This window comes from Canis aureus, chromosome 29, assembly GCF_053574225.1.
Source record: "Canis aureus isolate CA01 chromosome 29, VMU_Caureus_v.1.0, whole genome shotgun sequence".
Lineage (NCBI taxonomy): Eukaryota > Metazoa > Chordata > Mammalia > Carnivora > Canidae > Canis > Canis aureus.
The window spans coordinates 20,299,466-20,318,859 of NC_135639.1; positions in this window are offsets into that span (position 1 = coordinate 20,299,466).

Genomic DNA, 19,394 nt, shown 5'->3' on the forward strand with positions numbered 1-19,394 from the left:
GGATTAATATATAGACAGTAAAGAAAAATGTTGAGCAGATGAAATGGGGTGATATCGGGTTGATAAGGAAAAATAAAAAACATGCCAAGGAATTTCTTGCTGATCCAGTGTTCCATGTGTCATAGTGTATATAGACTGCTGTATATAGTAGGAGTATCAAATCCCCAATGACATTTTTCAGGATGACGTTTAAATTCCCACTCTAGCTATTTTAATGCTTAGATACAGAATGTTGTAGCCCTTGAAAATTCACACAACTGAGAATGTTCTCTGTAGCTCATGATTGGAAATGTGGACTTGCCCTGGCTTACGCCAGAATGTTACCTTTGACACTCATCAAGGGGGAACTGGGTCATCTCATGGGAAGGCATCTTCTATCATGTGTTGCCTTTCAGAAAGTAACTGGCTTTGTAAGGGAGCTGTCTCGTGTCAGGAAATAATGCAAATTGAGCTGTTTCCCTGATGAGCTTGTCCAACAAAGTTTCCAGTGAAGAAAAAGTGTCCATTTTCTGAGGGATGGGCATTTTCTGTCCATTTTCAGAATTGTGTTTCATAAATTTGATTGCGTTTTTTTTTTAAATTGAAGTATAACTGATATATTAGTTTCAGGTTTACAACATAATGATCATTACAATAAATCTAGTTAACATTTGCCACCATACACAGTAACAAAATTTCTTGTGATAAGAAATTTTAGGATCCATTCTTTTAACAGGTTCCAGATATGCAGTACGGTATTATTAACTGTAGTCACTATTGCATCCCCGTGACGTTTATTTTATAACTGGAAATTTCTACCTTTTGACTCCCTTTGCCCACTTTGGGCATTCCCCATCTGGCAACCATCATTACGTCCTGTATATCTATGGGCTTTTTTTTTTTTTTTTTTTTTTTTAGATTTCACATGTAAATGAGATCCTATGATACTTGCCTTTGTCTGACTTGCTTTGCTTAGCATAATGTCCTCAAGGTCTATCCGTGTTGTCACAAACGTCAAGATTTCATTTTTTTTTATGGAAGAATAATAATCCCTTATGAATATAAACTACATTTTTCTCTATCCAATCAGCCATTAGTGAACACTTGGTTTGTTTTCATGTATTGGCTATTGTAAGTAATGCTTCAATGAATAAGGGGTACATATAGTTTACAGATGTAATGGAATTATCCTTATTTGACCTTGAGACTAGAGACATTTGCTTAGGTGCATATGATTTTGTTGTCTTTTTGCCCCGTTCATAATAAGCTTTTTAAAAGTTAACTTCCTATTGAATAAATCCTAACTGACACGTTTTGTTCCTGATATATGTCTTCATCTAATTTTCTGTCTCCATTGTTGGCTCTTGAGATTATAAGTAGCTCAAGAGAAACAAAGACTTGGGGTACCTGGGTGGCTCAAGGGTTGAGCTCAGGTCATGATCCTGGGGTTGAGTGCCACATTGGGCTCCCTGCAGGGAACCTCCTTCTCCCTCTGCCTATATCTCTGCATCTCTCGCTCTCTTTCATGAATAAGTAAATATAATCTTTTAAAAAAAAGAGAAAGAGAAGTAAAGACCTGTCTCTGAGTGTTTTGAACAGCATCTGAGCATGTTGATAATTTTTTATAGATGGCAAAACTAATATGTTGGCCTATTTTAGATTACGTTTTCTTTCTCCTGGTTTAGTCATGCAGGACAGGGGCTTCTATGGAAATATCTCCATGTTTCTCAGTGGCATATGAGGTGGGCTTATGTTTATTCAACAAAATAGGCACATACACTTATGCACAGCAATAAATTAGGACTGTTTTTCACTGTACAAAAGTAATTACTCTTGGGTTCAACTGTGAGCTACCGTGAGCTTCCTGGGAGCATTTCAAATAGGATTATAGTAGCAAACATGAAGTTACTCGGAACCTTTGAGGACCTTGTCATTTGAATTGATAATGGTCTGCCCTTTTTGCTACTGATCTCTGTTCCCAAACAGCTAGGCAGCTCTACTGGCAACAGGGTTCCCTGGAGCTGGATTTCAGTTTTCCTGAAGTGGGGATAAGGGAATGACTATGAGAAATCAAAGGGCCTACCCAGTGATGGGTAATTAAGGATTCTGAGAAGGGAGAACTGAAATGTGCAGTGTGGTCAGGGCATGATACTTGCAATGCTGTGAATTTATGGACTGCTAGTGCCAAGTGGCTAGTGTTCTTCTTTCTGCCTTCTCATAAATTTAACCTGTGCTTAGATTTCCAAAGCCCAACCTGTCACAGCATAGCCCTTTCCTATTCTGTGCTTTTTCCCAAGGTATTGTCATCCGGAAATTTAAGAAACTTGGAAAATGGAAAATGGGAAATGCAGATAGACTATAGGTAAATTTTATCTACTATGCTGTTAATCCACCCTGTGCTACATATGCATCTTCCCAACCCACTCAACACTCCTAGGCTGCTTACCTTGCCTAAACTGCTTTCTCACCACACTTACCAATTTACCCATCTGTCTTTTCAAAACATAAAGATCACCTACCAATGAAATCAGTGAAATTCTCCATTGTATGGCTTTGCTTAATGTTACTTTAAATTTGAGTTGAGGGGCCTTAGCTCAAGGTAATGAATTATTTATTTTGTTGTTGTTATGGTTCTATTCAGGAAGCAGTTCTTATTGTGATACTGATGAGAAGGACACGCAGGTGTGGTTTTGTCAGATCTTTTAATAGATGATGATGAGGAGGATGAGTATGGTGATATTGGAAATGATTATGAAGAAATTGAAGAAATTGTCTCTGAGGTTGTGGAGGACTTTAAAATTAGCTCCATACGGGCAGCCCTGGTGGCACAGCAGTTTAATGCCGCCTGCAGCCCGGGGTGTGATCCTGGATCGAGTCCCACATTGGGCTTCCTGCATGGAGCCTGCTTCTCCCTCTGCCTGTGTCTCTGCCTCTCTCTCGCTCTCTCTGATTGAATAAATAAATAAATCTTTAAAAAAAAATTAGCTCCATATAGAACAATTCACTCATTTATTTCTTTTGAATGTATGCATTTTCCCTCCATGCCTGATATATTCCTTATCTGTATTACTCACCAAGTGTTTACTCTGTGTCAATATGTACTGAGCTCTGCTAGGTGATATAATGAAGGGCATGTTTGGGTTTCAAAGAAGTAAAGGTCCAATTCCTGATGAGAGAAGCTTGACTTTTGTGTCAACAAAGGAAAGACATCCCCAAAATATTGTACTGGGTTGAATAATGTAACCCTTAAAAGTCATGTCTGCTGGAACCTGTGAATGCCACATTATTTAAGACAGTCTTTGGCAGTTGTAACCAAGTTAAGATGAAGTCATAAGAGATTTCAGGGTAATTTAGACAGACACAGAAGGAAGGAGGCCACATGACAACAAAAACAGAGATTGGAGTGGTCTAGCAGCAGGCCAAGCGATGTCAAAGACCGCCAGAAACTGGTAGAAGCTAGAAAGAGGCAAGGAAAGATGCTTCCCTGGACCCTTCAGAAGGAGCATTATCCTGCTGGCAAAACAATTTCCAACTTTTGGCCTCCAACCTGGGAGAGAATATGTTCCTCTGTTTTAGGCCACTCAGTTTGTGGTAATTAGTTATGGCAGCTCTAAGAAATGAATACAAATATATTGCATTTTAATAGGACATTTCATTTAGGAATACAGAACATTAAGAAAAAAGAGAAAAAAAATCATCCGAGCTTCTCTGTGTGAATTTAGTCTCTTTCAGTCCTTCCCTAGTGTAAATCATTTTTACTGGTTGTGATCATAATATAATATTTTTTGTTTGTTTCTGGTGGGCCATTATCATTACTTTCCGAGCACTCAACATTAAATCTTTTTTGGCAAAAATCTTTGGGGGACCTTCCAGCTGCTGCCACATCTGCAAGTTCCAGGACCTCACATTCCCAACATCCCCTGCAACTGGGAGCAGTCACCCACACACCACCTCAGACCTGAACTGAAAGCAGCTAATGGAAATGCAGAGTGGCAGGATGGCTGTGCCCAGGTGAGGAGGCAGTGGTGCCAGGCCCCTAGGTTCTGGTCCTGAGGCTGCCAGCCCTGCAGGCTGGGGGGTGTGGGCGTCAGCAACAGCATCCACTGTATTTTCCTGGGATTAGCATGTCACATTCCTGGCCAAGTGGCTCCCACGCTGGTTTTCTGTGTCCCAGTGAATTACCTAGTGTATACTTTCCGAGGTGAAACTAAACAAGAGTGGATATCTAGTGCTTATAAGGAAAATTCTGGCTGATTACAGGATCATGCTTTTTAAATCTAACATTGTACTGTAAGCAAATTCTGTAATGTTACCTATCTCTGACCTGCTGGAAAAGTAGGTCATTTCAAAACAAACCTGCAGTGGATATACTTTTTTCCCCTTTTCATTATTTTTTGATGAATGTTCCAAGAAATGTGTCCATTGGGTCAAAGAGTGTGAACTCTGTGTATCACTGTTCTTTCCTAAAAAGTGGTGACCATTTGTACTGCTGCCAGCAGTATATGTGTAAGGAAGTGCTAGTTTTATTGCATCTTTATTTATATGGGGGGTAATTATCAATGATAAATATTTCTACTATTCTCATGGGTGAAAAACAGCACCTTAATGTTTTAACTTTCATTTCTGTGATTACTAGTGAGAATAAAATTGTTCCCTCATTTTGTTTACTAGTTGGGATTTCCACTGATTTTTTTTCCGTGCACCAGGCAGGCATGTAAAGTAGACATGTAAACATGGGATGAGTGTCTCTCAGGAGGCTAATGAGTCCAAAATCATCACACCTATTTGAGCAGACTGGGCAACTTGATGATGCTGTGATGTCAGGGTGGGCGATTCAAGAGGTATAGGTGTAATAGAGTCTTTCAATCCTGGGATTTTTATTATTACTATTCTTGGAAGAAAGGAGCTGCAGAAGAAAGCATGCTTTGCCTGTAAGCGCTAAGCTTAAAGTGGCAGAATGAGCAAGGAAAAATTCTTTCTCTTATAGGCTTTGCTTTGATGTTCTTGGTTTTTTATCTTATATATATATTCTTTTCTTGTCCTAGCAAACTAAATCCTGGTAACATTTCTCTAATGATCACTTTCTGATGAGTGCCTTTTAAGAACCAACAAGTTTTAACCTGACATTTTTCTTCCTTCATCTCTAGGGTCTTGCAATCCAGCCTTGTGGTTTCTCAAAGCTGATTTCTCGCCGGTGGGTGGCAGCCTGCTGCTTTCAAGAGAGGCAGTTGCACACATGTGTAGGGGGCAGGGTGGAGGCAGAGAGAGTATGGTGTATAAGAGATAACTGGGATTCTGGGGCTGATAAAAAGGCTGTTCAATCACCTTGATAGGAAGATCAATTTGGCAATTTGCTTGAACAACTTTAAATGATGACTGATTTATAAAAATACATACTGCATAAGTGTTAGGATTACTCTTGGGAAGTTTTGGGTGGCATCTTACTGAAGAAAATGTTTGTTATACACATTTTGTTTTCTTTTTCCAAACTCTCAGCAAGAGATTGATTTCATTAGAAAATATGGGTACCTGACATTTCCCTGCTATGTCTCTAGGAGTTAATCACCCTGAGTCAGAAGTTAAGTAATAACAAGGTAATCTCAAACTTCTCTTGCTAAGAATAAAGTTTGCGTAAAGCTTGTGACCATTTCACTGATGGTCTAAACAGTGGGCCTAGGTGGAAAGGGAGGAGTTCTTGATACCCAAAGGAAAGGAAGTATTGATCATTCTATTAAAAAGTTTGGGTGAATTGAGGAATTGGAAACCCCAGGGCTGTAAAGATCCATACACTAATGGTTAGTGATGTCAACAAGTTTGCTTTTGCTTTGCTTGAAGCCATTTTAGAGGGAGGCAAGGAGCCTTGGAGGATGGAAAGGGTGGCAGATGATGAGGACATAAGCTAAGGTTCTTGATCCTGGTCAGTTGAGGGACTGCATGCATTCCTGCCTGTCTCCCCGGGGACCAGGTTTTCAACTATAAAATAGGAAGGTTAAACTAGACAGTCTCTAGGAACAATCCCTGATCCAAAATTCTAGGAGGTTTTTGGGCACTTAGGTGGCACAGTCAGCTAAGCATCTGACTTGATCTCAGTGCAGGTCTTGATCTCAGGGTTGTGAGTTCAAGCCCTCGAGTTGGGCTCCACACTAAGTGTGGAGCCTACTTCAGATAAAATTCTGAGAGGCTTCCATCTTTCTGTCTTTAGCTTTTCCAGCTAATCTGACTCCCATTATCTTTAAATATTAGTCTTTCCTTAAAATAGGCTCAGGATACATAATATATTGTATATTTTCTTCACATATCTCTCACTGGGAACATCAGCATATCCCTTACCTATCTTTTCCATGAGCATTTTGCTGCACAGGAGGGTTCCCCTAGTGAGAAAGTCCTTGACCTCAGAAAGTATCCTCATTGACTTTTTGTGCTTCCTTCAACTGGCTGAGAGAGCCCTCTGAATTGCCTGCTCAAATTGCTAAAAAACACTCATTCATTCAACAAGTATTCAGTGAGTACCTACTGAGCTCCAGGTATGCTGCCATATGCAATAGTGCTTCCTAAGGACCATTTGAGATTTTGCCTTTCTCTTATCTAAATACAAGACTGTCTATAGAGTGGAAGACCTTCAGATTTTTAGAACTTCTTTAGAGGCAGGAGTTGCAAGTAGTAAATAGCCTGTCCCTCCATAGACCCTTCCCCACAGGCACCTACCTTGGTTAAGCAGGATGTTAAATCAGAAGGCACCATGCTCTGGAGGTGAGTGAGGCTGAATCCTGAGCAATTGGAGCCTTTTTCTAACCTGGACAAAAGCATCTCATAGAATGTGGTTGGCTCTGCTTCCCAGGGTCCAAGCATCTGAGATTTTATTTCCTTCCCTTACTCTTCTTGGATTCTTTCTCATTTTGATCTCTAGATCTTCATTCCTACAAAAGAGAAATTTTGTCTCACTCTGGACCCTTCCTCTTTTAACTATTTTCCTTGGTAAAGAGCACTCAAAAATGAATTGAAGTTTAAATTTTTATAAGGCACTTGGTTTATCATACTAATAAATCCTCTTTTGGTTTGTGAAACATTTGCGGTAAATGTGATGAGTTCATATGGAAATTAAGGCAGCACTACCTCTTTTTAGTTAGGTATATATATATAAATGGAAACAAATGTCTGCTGGAGTGAAGAAGGTTTGGATTTAGAGGATCTTCTTTTCTCAGTTGTTTTCATATTATTGTTTATTATTCATAATATTGTTCCATATTGTTATTGTTTTCATATTATTTGGAGCTTGTTCACTCACAGGGCCCTTTATGGTAAGTACTTTTCTCCTTAAGAAGACAGAGAAGGGGTCTGTCCTTTGCTGCACTGAGTAATTTATTCAAAAATCCCCTGCCCCTTACACTGATATGATTGATGTCCATGCAAGCAAAAACAATTTAGCTTTCTTTCTTTCTTTTTTTTCAAGATTTTATTTATTTATTCATGACACACACACACACACACACACACACACACACACACACACAGAGGCAGGGACACAGGGAGAGGGAGAAGCAGGCTCCCTGCAGGGAGCCTGACAGTTCAGCTATCTAAGGAGAATAGCCGAGGCCTGTCCATTTGCCCAATGTAGTTGTTTTCAACCATGGCTGCACATTAGAATCACCTGGGTGCTTTACAAAGTCTTCTATATGGTCTCCACTGCGGAGAAATACATAGCAATTGTAATCTCTGCAAATGGAGTTTGGGCATGAGCATTTCTTTAAAAGCTCTCTGGGAACTGCAGATAGATTGAGGACAAATGGCCTGTGTTTTCCCAGGATAGCAACACAGAGTAACTTAAGGGGCATGGATGGGTCAAATTGAAGTTGCTTTTGTCCTTTTTCACACAAATACATGAATATCACTCATTTGGTATGGGACATGAAAAGGGAATTTCATTGTCAGACACAACACAAAGACATTTAGATACACACAAGCCTGATGAGAGATACATCACAGAGGCATGTGCACACACACATACACACACAGTGAGAGATTGTGTTTCCTGATACACATATAGACATGTATGCTGCAACAGAGACAGAATCCAAAAAATTCATGGAAAAAGGCATATAGACACAAAACACACTCTTTCACAACATGGGTACAGAGACACATGGATATAAATATATATAGATGTAGTTTCATGGAGTCACACAAATACACACAAAAAGAGACACTGCAAGAGCTCACACATGTAGATGTAGACCAGGCCAGACCTCAGGCTGTAAGTGAGCTTGATACTGTGAGGTTGGTGATTTTCAGGGAACGGACCTAGAACCACAAATAAACAACAATGGTCACACTACAACATTCCTCAGAAGGAGGATTTTATTCTCCTAAAAGATGAAAGGGTTGGAGGCATTTTCTACTTTTCTCTACTCCTCTGTTTGTGGCCCTAGGAACTGAGCATTTGCCGTTTGTTCTACCTAGACCACTGATACCTAAAAACTCTTGAATGTATCCTGGCAGAGTGTGTCCTGGCATCCCAGCCCTGGGAAGAAATGATCTGGCTTTGGGAAGATTTATTTTCTAAGCATGCCTCCCTGGAATGACAGTCATTAAATGGGCAGCCATCTTGGTCATATGCCTTGTTGTGAGATCTGCTTCAGTCCTCTCCCTAGCATGTCACTGTGGACAGGACTGTGGCACAGAGTGTGCATATATAGTCTCCCATTAATCAACAGTCAATCAGGGGTTTACGGAGCAATTATCATAAGCTTCTTCTGTGACAGCTTCTGTGGTGGTTACAGAGTTGGCATTCCTATACTCAGAGGTTTGTAATTTAATTGAAGAGATAATTAAACTGATCAACTAATAAGAAACAATCAAATCAGAGGTTAGAGGTTGGGAGTGGGATGACTGAGTTGGCGCTGTTAAATGTTGGAGTATCTCATATAAAAAATTCTGCATTCCTAGGTTCTATGAGAGAGAGAGAGAGAGAGAGAGAGAGAGAGAGATCTGGCTATGCCTAGCTTATGTATCACATGGAAATTGGCTAGAGCTAAGTAGCAATTCCCCTTGAAACAAGACTTGTATTATTCCATTCTCCATTCTGTTTATAGTCTTCAATTCTGGCCCTCTTGATTCATTAAGATTATCTACCTGAATGTTGCACAGCCTTCTAACTCTCAAACATGCATAGACATCAATTAATAGCAATGCTCAGAGATAAATGTTTTAGGAAGTTGAAGAGGGAAAGTCATTGAGGGCTGGAGTAGTCAAGGAAAGCTTCAGGAAGGAAAGGGTAACTAAGTTGAACTATAAAAAAAGTCAGGATTAAGGTAAAAGGGGATGCAATGTTTGAATATGCTTTGCATTACTTTGATTAACATCTTGAATGGAGAGCCAAACGTTTCCTCTTCACCTGACCAGCAATGGCCCTTTAACTGCAGTAGGAAAAAAAAAAAAAAATAGAAAACCATTTTGTGTGAAGATTGGTGACAACAGGCACTTAAGATCAGAAAAAAGAGTTGTTTATACCGGATGCTTTAAGATGCTGTCTGCCCAAACCTCTGAAAGACTTTAAGATAGGAAGTAATACCTAACCACAATACCATTGAGTTTTCGTAGAATTGTTACATTTGATAATAAAAACCTGCCTGTTTAATCTCAAAAAAAAAAAAAAAAAAAAAAAGATGTGTAGAAAGCAGAACAAAAGGTAATAGAAAGTTTAAATTCTGAACGGTTAAGGACCTGAATATGAAAAGCAAAATTTTTGAACATTTAGAAGAAAATACAGAAATTATTTATTTTGTTAGAACTGGGAAGAATTTATTTTAATGATCTAAAAAGCCCAAACCATAAAGGAAAATATTAAGAGTTTACTAACTTAAAAAAAAACACTATCTAAAAATGCAAAAAATAAAGTCAAAAGATGAAGACAAGGAGAATATTTATAATGCATAAAATAGAGGATAACTACCTAGAATTTATTAAATAAAAACTCTTACAAATCAACAAGAAAAAGACAACTTCATTGAAATGTATATGATATGAAATTTTCATTGACAGAAAAGAAACACAGTGGCCAATAAATAATGAAAAGTTGCTCAGCCTCAAGAATTTTATTGGGGAAGTGCAAAGTAAAACAATTATGATGTATTATTTTATAAATATTGGCACAAATTTTAAAATGTGACAATTCCAAGGGGTGGGTAAAGATACTGAAATTGGCACTTTTCACATACTACTTATGGATACAAAACCTAAGGAGAATATATCTTGTATTAAGTTCTTGTTAAAATGTCTAACAATAGCATGAAGGACTAGGGAGGGAATGGAAGGATAGTGTTCTAAGGTTCTTATGTCATACATGAAGGGCTATAATATTTGAAGACAGACTGTGATATGTTAAAGATGTATATTTTAACCATAGAGCAACCACTGACAAAATGAAACAAGGATGCATAATTAAGAGCCAAAGTGGAGCTAGAATGGAATGTAATAAAGAAAAGATTCAATGTATAGAGAATAGAGAGCAAAGATAGTAGGTTTACGCATAGCAATGTTGATAACTAAATGATCTATACACACAATTAAAAGTGGTGGTTGTAAAACTGGATTTCAAACAAAGATTTAGTTATATTGAATTTATAAGAAGCACTTAAATAAAAACAGAGATAGGTTTAATGAAAAAGACTGAAAATACATTAAAAACATCAAATATAATGAGTAATCTTGACAGAGTAACTGTGTAGTATCAGAAAAAATCATCTTCTCACCAAGGAAGATTTTCAGGGGAAAAAGAGGAAAATTTCATGAAGACAAAAGTGCTAATTCATGAACAAACATAATAATACTAAATGCCTATGCCTAATAGCATAGATTAAAAATGCATAAGGCGGGCTGTCTGGGTGGTTCAGTGGTTTAGCGCCGCCTTCAGCCCAGGGCCTGACCCCGGAGACCCAGGATCCAGTCCCATGTTGGGCTCCCTGCATGGAGCCTGTTTCTCCCTCTGCCTGCATCTGTGCCTCTCTCTCTCTGTGTCTCTCATGAATAAATAAATAAAAGTCTTAAAAAAATGCATAAGGCAAAGTTTGGTATTACTTAAAGGTGAAATAGATAAACCTATAATTATGATTGGAGATTTCAAAATATTAATCTAAAATTTGATTTAATAATTGCTGCAGGAAAACAGTAATAATATAAAAGACTGAATAGCACTATTAACCAACCCAAACTAATTGATGTTTGTAGAGCGCAGAAAACAATCTTTTCAAGTGCACATGGATCACTTAAGATGACCACATGCTAAGCCATAAAACAATCTTTAGTAAATAATGAAGATTGAAGTCATACAGAATATGTTCTGTGACCACAACAGCAGTAAATTAGAAGCTGATAACAGGAGGATGTCCTGGAAATCCCTGAAACTTTGAATTGAGTAACAGACTTCTAAACTATTAATGAGTCCAGGAAAATATTACAAGAGAAAATAGTTTTAGCTGAGTGATAATGAAACAAAACTTCAAAATTTGTGGGATGCTACCAAAACAGTGATTGCAAGGAATATATATATATATATATATATGTTCATATATGCATAGATTGGATAGTACAAGAATTACAATACAATTTTAACCTCAGTCCCAGGGCATGAGATTACTGGACAATTATAGTGTATGCCCTGAAAATTTCTGTGGTTTTTACATCTCCAGAAAGGCTTTGCATGATCTTAGTATTCAGAGAAAAATTGTTTTATTTAAAAACTAAAATTCATAAATAGTTTGTACTTTTCCCAGTCTCAAATAGCTGGCTGGGGACCGGATCATTTCAGATTTGAACCTAGCTGTATCTCAGAATATCCATATCTTTATCACTGTGCTGTGCTAGCTCCCTGTAATAATCTCCGGGGTAACACCTGTCCTTAGTTAAGCACACCCATAGTACAAAAGTTCTTTTTGTCATCAATTACTCAAATGTATTTCTTGTCCACCTACAACAAACAGGGCAAGTGAAAGGAGCCTGAAAATAACACTCTCCTTTCCTGGAACTAACATTCATGTTCCACATCTTTTGGGTATTTGCAAATATTTTAGTACTTTGGGATGTGTGAACTGTAAGTGATACTTATCCATAAAGTGCATTCAACTTAACGCACCTGCTTTAAAAGAGTTCCAAGTGTGGATATACTCTCTACATGAATTCCACTGAATCTTTCAGCAGAGACCAAGTTGCTGTGATGGCAGAGACCAAGAGGAAAGATCCACCAAGTCCATTTGAAATCCTTGGAGATGTTCTAGTCCCCATCCTTCCTATGACCTAATTGTACAACTATTTTTTGGATTTAGTAAAATATCATTTCCTAGTTTCTTAAGTTGGTTTTGTTATTTCAGATCAATAGAATCCATAATCAAGCTCACCCATATTGGGGATTGGAATACAGATTGGTTGAATTCCAGAAAGAGCAACTGTTTATGTTCCAATAAGAAATGATAATCTGTAGATATTTGTTTTGAAGAATAAAAACAAAATTTCTGTAACTTTTCTCTTATTCATGTTTGATAGATTTCAATGCTTTTTCTTTTTTTCTAGATCACATTTTATCTACTTTTAATGAAAAAAAATAGACACATTTTATTCATTTAAGAACTTACCTTCTGGGCAGCCCCGGTGGCTCAGTGGTTTAGCGCCGCCTTCAGCCCAGGGCATCATCCTGGAGACCTGGGATTGAGTCCCACATCAGGCTCCCTGCATGGAGACTGCTTCTCCCTCTGCCTGTGTCTCTGCCTCTCTCTGTGTCTCTCATGAATAAATAAATAAAATCTTAAAAAAAAAAAAAAGAACTTACCTTCCCTCCTCTACTTCCCCATTGCACATTTCCTGGTTCAAAAATCATTCTGGAGTTTTCTTGACAAAATTTCCAGTTTTCAAGATTTTCTAATAAAATTGAAGAATGGATAAGAGACAAGAAGGGGAATGTACTGGTTCCTCACTGTTCCTCATTGGCTCACAAGGAATGGAGCTGGCTCTCATACCCAATTAATTTTACAGTGTTGAGGGATTCTACAGAAGTTACTGACAACAGGGGGGTTTTCTACATTGTACAAGATCATGCTACTCTTGGAATTCAAACCACTGATCCCAGTCCCCCTGAGAACATCTGCTGTTCATTGCTAGCACTATCAGGTGCTTTTTTCAGCTCTTCACTCTGTTGTGAAAGCATCAGCGTAGCTGCTTTTCTGAAGCTATTTATTCTGAAATGACATGCTGGAAGCATAGGCCAAATAGGGTGGGTTTGCTGAAAGCTACAAGTTAATTTGATGGTTTTTCTGCTCTTGAATGAACTTTCTGATGTTTTCACCTTGTCATGGTCTGAAGCATATCAATTCATTACATTTGGGAAAAATACATATTAATGTGTTCAATAAGTAACTTGGGAAGAAATGTGTTTATCTTATTTCACCAAAAGCTGATGGGCATGCATTTCCTAATCTGAATAATTTACTTAGAGGAGGGTGATTATGATCATACAGCTTAGATTGCATCTGTCACAGGTACTTTTGCAGTGCTTCCTGGAGAAGTGATTATTTTTAATGCATCCATACCCTTTGCCTTGTTCAATTAGTAGCTCCTTGAATTATTGATTTTACAGTTTAATTTGCAGTGGTGTGATCGGGCCAGCTTTACAGGTGTGCACCTGTGCAGTTACTTAGAAGGGCTCCACACTTGGTTTAATATTCTGCAGTTGCTTTCTTGAAATTCCTAACACGTTTTGAATAAGGAGCTCTGAATTTTCATTTTGCATTGGGTCACACGGATAATGTAGCCAATCCTCAGTGTCATTGACCTATAGGCATATTGGAGTGGGCCAGTCAGAGTTAAATAATAAAATGAGCACAGAGTTTAGCCACTGGTTAGCTGTGTGACCTGCAATAAATTTGCTTTTAGTTTTCTCAGTAGGAAATAAATAAATAAATAAATAAATAAATAAATAAATAAATAAATTAAATAAAATAAGTATCCCTACTTACCACTAATTTTTATGATACTTAAAATGAAATGGCACTTATGAAGATACAATGCAAACTCTTATGACTGTATATATGATAATATATAAATATAGCCAAATTATGACTTTGGAACAACTTGATTAACAGAGTATTTGTGGCTGGGAAATACCTGTTGTAGAGCAAGTAAGTTGTATATTCTTTGCATGTTATGCATTGTGTAAATGGATGATATAATGACTATTGTTTTAGTTCAGTTCTCCTCTTTGGCTGTACAGTAGATCACGTGGCATTCTAAAAAAAAAAAAAGATATCAAGGGCCAGATCTCAACTGAATAAGAATATGAAGAGGAACCCTGGATTTGCATATGTTTTATTTTGCTTTGTTTTTAGTTGAAAGAACATGAGCTTTGGTATTGGGTAGACGTGGTTCTGTCTATTTTGCTAACTGAAAATGGGGAAAAATAAGAGAGAACTTACAGAATTGTTGTAAGGCAGCAAAATCTTCTTTGTAAAGTGCTCAGTCCTGTAAGGTGGACATTATCATTATTAATTTTTCATTTTTTTTACTGTGTACTCTTGTTTTGTGAATGGGGTGTGTGTGTGTGTGTGTGTGTGTGTGTGTATCCACAACTGGATTGTAAAGTCTTTGAAGTCATAAACTGGGGTTTACTCTTCTTCGAACTTCCTATAGCTTTCAGTACAGTGGACCATTTAATAAATAGGTTGAGGGATCCCTGGGTGGCGCAGCGGTTTAGCGCCTGCCTTTGGCCCAGGGCGCGATCCTGGAGAGCCGGGATCGAATCCCACGTCGGGCTCCCGGTGCATGGAGCCTGCTTCTCCCTCTGCCTGTGTCTCTGCCTCTCTCTCTCTCTCTCTCTCTCTGTGACTGTCATAAATAAATAAAAATTTAAAAAAAGTTGTAAAAAAAATAAATAGGTTGATAGAAAACATTTTTCAATTGATTTTTTGACAGAAAAAAAATTAAAAATCAACTCAGCTCTGTGAAATGCATTTTTTTTTTAAAGATTTGATTTATTTGAGAGAGAGAGAGAGAGCACACAAGCAGGGGTGGGGGAAGAGAGAGAGGGAGAAGCAGACTCCCCACTGAGCAGGGAGCCCGATGCAATGCAGGGCTCTCAATCCCAGGACCCTAAGATCATGACCTGAGCTGAAGGTAGATGCTGAACTAACTGAGCCACCCAGGCACCCCGTCAAGTGCATTTAAAAACACCAAAATTGCCTTCTGGCAGACCCACCAAAGATTTCAATAAGCTGCCTAGAGCATTTGCTCATCTGCGTCTAGGCAACTGAAACATTTAAAAAATGATCAGCTTGCCAAGTCCATTTGTTTAGAAATTCCATTTGGAGGACTACTACATTTGTTGAGTCATTCCATGCTCTACAGGACTGTAATGAGAAAGCTATGCATTGGCTTTGAGGACAGTGCCTGGGTTTAATTTTTGAAAGGACAAATGCAGGTGCCATGTTTTATGAAGTGGAGGTCCTGGGGTAGAGGTGTGGTAGAAAGTATTGGTCAGTAGAGAACAGGACTGGGCTACAACTGAGAAGCCAGAGGTCATTTAACAGTATCAGAATAACAAGGAATGTGACTGGAGAGTGACGATATCTAAGAGACAATACTGAATCTTACCTTTCTGAAAATCCCAGTAAGAATGGTCTGGTCTCATGGACAACAAGCACATGAGAAAATGCTCCGCATCACTAGCCATCAGGGAAATACAAATCAAAACCACAATGAGATACTACCTCACACTAGTGAGAATGGGGAAAATGAACAAGACAGGAAACCACAAATGTTGGAGAGGATGTGGAGAAAGGGGAACCCTCTTGCACTGTTGGTGGGAATGTGAACTGGTACAGCCACTCTGGAAAACTGTGTGCAGGTTCCACAAAGAGTTAAAAATAGATCTGCCCTAAGACCCAGCAATTGCACTGCTGGGGATTTACCCCAAAGATACAGATGCAGTGAAACGCTGGGATACCTGCACCCCAATGTTTCTAGCAGCAATGTCCACAATAGCCAAACTGTGGAAGGAGCCTCGGTGTCCATCGAAAGATGAATGGATAAAGAAGATGTGGTTTATGTATACAATGGAATATTACTCAGCCATTAGAAATGACAAATACCCACCATTTGCTTCAACGTGGAAGGACCTGGAGGGTATTATGCTGGGTGAAATAAGTCAATCGGAGAAGAACAAACGTTATATGGTCTCATTCATTTGGGGAATATAAAAATTAGTGAAAGGGAATAAAGGTAAAGGAGAGAAAATGAGTGGGAAATATCAGTGAGGGTGATAAAACATGAGAGACACCTAATTCTGGGAAATGAACAAGGGGTAGTAGAAGGGGAGGTGGGCAGGGGGTTGGGATGACTGGGTGACAGGCACTGAGGGGGGCACTTGGTGGGATGAGCACTGGGTATTATGCTATATGTTGGCAAATTGAACTCCAATAAAAAAAAAATTAAGGGGATCCCTGGGTGGTGCAGCGGTTTGGTGCCTGCCTTTGGCCCAGGGCGCGATCCTGGAGACCCGGGATCGAATCCCACGTCGGGGTCCCGGTGCATGGAGCCTGCTTCTCCCTCTGCCTGTGTCTCTGCCTCTCTCTCTCTCTCTCTCTCTGTGACTATCATAAATAAATAAAAATTAAAAAAAAAATTAAAACGAACAAACAAACAAACAAAATGGACCGGTCTTAGTTAAGGCTTCACTGGTTTGCAGCAAGAGAGTAAGAGGGAAGAATGAAAATACACAAATCTTTGCTGCTCTAAGTCTGGATTTATCTTAGAAATAAAGCAGAACTGAAACTATAGGGGGCAGTTTTAGATGGGCAGTAACTGGCAGAACCAGTCTTATAACAATTGTTCCTCTGATTCTTGGCTTTTCTTTTTAAATCAGGGATATTGAAAGCTTTTGCTTGTTTGGCTCTGTTTTGTTCTGCATCTAAAATTATATTTATAATTTCCCAAATTCATATTTCCATATTTGGTTATAAGATTTGGGAGAAAGAGTTCAAGGGAAGAAAGAAGAAAAATTTGGTGGATTTAATATATTTAGATGACTACCATATAATGAGATAAAATAATAATAAAATTAATAATAATTTGCACTTATTAAATACTTTGATATGATAGGCACTGTGCTAAAGGCTGCAAATCAATTTTCATATTTAATCATTTTGAAAGCCTATGAGGTTTTGGTATAGAAATTCCTATTTACACAAGAAGAAACTAAGACCCAGAGAAGTTAAATAATTTTGCCTACTATGTATAAGGCATGACTAATCAATTTGCATTGTTTTGGCTCTGGTTTTTTTTTTGTTGTTGTTTGTTTTTGTTTTTGTTTCTTTTTTTTGACTCTGTTTTTTGCATGGGTGGATTCATCAGTGAAACCATTTGAATTTGGATTTTTTTTAATGGAAAACTTTTTAGGCTATGAATAAAATTCTTTAATAGTGTCAAGACTATTAACATTTGCTACTTTGTGTTTGTTTTTGTAATTTGTGTAGTTCAAGGCATTTTCCATTTCATCTAAATTGTCAAATTAGTAAGAAAAAGTTGGTCAGATTATCTGTAGTATCTGTAGTGATGTCTCCCTTTCATTCCTGATACTGATAACTTGTTTCTTCCATCTCATTTTTTTTTATCAGTCTACTTAGAAATTTATCAGTTTTACTGATCTTTTCAAAGAACTAGCATTTGGTTTCATTGATTTTCTCTGTTTTTCATTTTATTGATTTTAACTCTTATCTTTATTACCTTCTCTTTACTATTGACTTATTTACTACTCTTCTTTTTGCAAGCCTATGAGGTTTTGGTATAGAAAGGTGAGATATCAGAACATTGACTTTAGAAGTTTCTTCTTTTCTAATATAAACATTATAACTCTAAACTTCTTTCCAACCATGGCATGAGTTACCTCCCACAACTTTTTTTTTTTTTTAAGATTTTATTTATTAATTAGAGACACACACACAGAGGCAGAGACACAGGCAGAGGCAGAAGTAGGCTCCATGCCGGGAGCCTGATGTGGGACTCCATCCTGGGTCTCCAGGATCACGCCTTGGGCTGACGGTGGCGCTAAACCGCTGAGCCACCCGGGCTGTCCACCTCCCACAACTTTTGATACTTGGGTTTTCATTATCATTTCATTAAAAATATTTCCTAATTTCTTTGTGATTTCTTCTTTGACCCATAAGTAGTTTGGAAGTATTATTTTATTTTTGTTATTTATAGTTTAGTTTTGTTGTGATCAGAGAACATCCTTCTTTCATACTTTTTAACTCCTTTTCATACTTGATAACTACTAACAAATCCTATTTAATCCAGGACACTTCATGTTTATGTTTTCTTGACATCCCATCCATTTAGCATCCTTGTCTTCTTTCAAAAGTATCCCTATGTGGAGATAAAATGTAAAGCCATACTATATATGACCCACAAATTGTACAGTATTCCTCACAATTCCAAAAATCCAAAGCAAACAGGATATTCAGTCCTTCCAGAAGGACCAAGTTGTGCTTGTTCAAGGCTGTATACTGAGTAAATAATAGAAATTAATTACATGATTTGTCTCATTCCAACACCTATCTTGTTCATTTTTGGTTTATTCATCATATGTTATACTACATCAAAAATAAAATTAAAAAGTCAACATAATATTTATAATAACTCAAATTTTGCCTGCTTTATAAACAGAAATTGGTATATGGTAGAAATTTGAATAAACAGGAAACACAAGGCAAGAAGTTGGCAATTAAATAGATTTAACTCTGTCTCCAAATATGACAACACACATTCACACAGAAAATACACAAACACAAATTCAGAAGGACTAATCTTTCCAACAGGTTTTTTTTTTTTTTTTTCAAACAGGTTTTATAAAGGAAGAACCTAATCTTTCCTTCTCCTAATTTTCCTTTCTTTTATAATGCTGTGGAGATGCTAATGATTCTTAGATTCTCTTATTGCCTTGTCACTGACTGTCTAAACCATTTGAGATTGTTTTCACACCTTTTTTACCATAGATGGCTATATCCACCCAGAAAGTAAGCTATTCCTCTCTAAACTTTTTAAACTCTTGATAGTAGGGATGCTGACTTTTCATTTTTATGTCTTTAATACTTGGCATAGCACTCAGCATACTTCCTAAAAGCAAATCACCTGAGGATTTCTGTGGATTCAGGTGTCTTTAAATTTCCAACGATAATCTCTTTTTCCCCATTATTTTCCAAAAGGCCCCACAAACATAGGCTGATGTTAAGGGGGCCTACACTCCCCTGTAGTATTTGCTAACTAGCTCAATGAAACCACCTTGGACAGTCATTTTAATATTTGTTCATTTGAAATGCTATGGGGAACTTCCTTATTTCTGGCCTGAAGTTCCTTACCTTTACCTGGCTTTTGTACCAGCA